At 30.9% G+C, this 1,403-nt stretch overlaps 2 protein-coding genes across 2 annotated transcripts in view; both read right to left on the bottom strand.

Annotated features, from left to right (window-relative positions):
- Nucleotides 1-857, bottom strand: part of LOC106873342 (calpain-2 catalytic subunit) — a 130,237-nt gene extending 129,380 nt beyond the window's left edge. Inside the window, exon 1 of the mRNA XM_052977709.1 lies at nucleotides 317-857. The gene's annotated coding sequence lies outside the window, so the exon portion shown is untranslated. The remainder of the gene's footprint in view (nucleotides 1-316) is intronic.
- The window catches only part of LOC106873334 (uncharacterized), a 33,305-nt gene that overhangs the window by 13,728 nt on the left and 18,174 nt on the right, over nucleotides 1-1,403 (bottom strand). The gene's annotated exons all lie outside the window — the stretch shown is intronic.

Below are 1,403 nucleotides of genomic sequence, written 5' to 3'. Positions count from 1 at the left end.
TATATATACATGATATAATAATAATAATTAAGGGTAAAATCATTTATGATTTTTACCAAGTGGTCAGCATGGAAAAAAACCTCATTGGTAAATTTTATAAATATTTTATAATTATATACATAATTAAAACTAGGGTTTCGCTTGCATCTCACCACGCACTGAAAAATAGACGTTGAAACACGTCAATATTACCACCATAAATTCTCCGAGAAAAACACACAACATATTGGGCGAGGAGAAGAAAGAAAATGAATTAAAACTTTGGTTAACCGCGTACATGATCGTGTTTCAGGCTTAAAGTAATAAAAAACATTACCTTTTGCCTTCATCAGCGTCGGTACACCCAGGCATAAATATACGAGTGGCCACGGATATGTAAGCGAGCTGCGTCTTCGCTTAGCATAGATTTATCGAGACTCACAGAGATATGTTGCAAAGTAGAATTCATATCCTTCTCTTACAGCTGACGCCTATTTTTCAGTGCGTGGTGAGACGCAAACCAATCCCTTGTTATAATTATGTATATAATTATAAAATATTTATATACATAATATATATATATATACACATATATATATTATACATATGGGGTCAAAAGCCAAGCTGTGTAGTCTTGAAGCATGCCTGCTCATTCTAGTCTTCCAAAATTGTATGTCGATGTTATGTTTGTGTGAGATGTGCATAAGGATCGAAAAATACTGGGAAATATTCTCAGCAGAATGATCAGAACTGGAAACTGGGAAATCTTTATCAAAAATAACACGAAAGGATTTTCCAATCTCCTTTTTGATACACATAGATGCGTGTATGTGTGGGTATGTGAGGTTGTTTGTGTACGTGTGTACATGTGTATGAGTGTGTGTGTATGTGTATATATATGTATGTATATACATACATATATATATATACATATATGTATATATAGTCCTCCTGGGGCTAAAAGCAACAGTAACGTCCACCCCTAGGGGTCAGCCACACTTAAGTGGCAATATACTACACTTTATCGTGCAGTTACTGTTAATACTTCATTTAGAGAATTAACATTGCTTATATATATATATGTGTGTATATATATGTGTATATATATGTATGTATGTATATATATACATATATATGTATACGTATATACATATGTATACATATCTATATGTATATATATTTATATGTTTAAATACATACATATATATATATATATATGGACATAGATATAGATATGTATATATATATATACATGTATATATATATGTACACACACATATATGTAACTACTTGGACTTTGAGTATACGTCTATTAGTCTGTTGATTTAGAACACATTCACCGTTTTGGCTCCCCCTGATTTCAGCCACAGTAAAATAATTATATACATATACATACATATACATATATATGTGTGTATATATAT

This window comes from Octopus bimaculoides, chromosome 28, assembly GCF_001194135.2.
Source record: "Octopus bimaculoides isolate UCB-OBI-ISO-001 chromosome 28, ASM119413v2, whole genome shotgun sequence".
NCBI classification, from domain to species: domain Eukaryota; kingdom Metazoa; phylum Mollusca; class Cephalopoda; order Octopoda; family Octopodidae; genus Octopus; species Octopus bimaculoides.
Note: the sequence above shows the minus strand (reverse complement) of the source record. Positions and strands in the feature narration are given on the sequence as shown.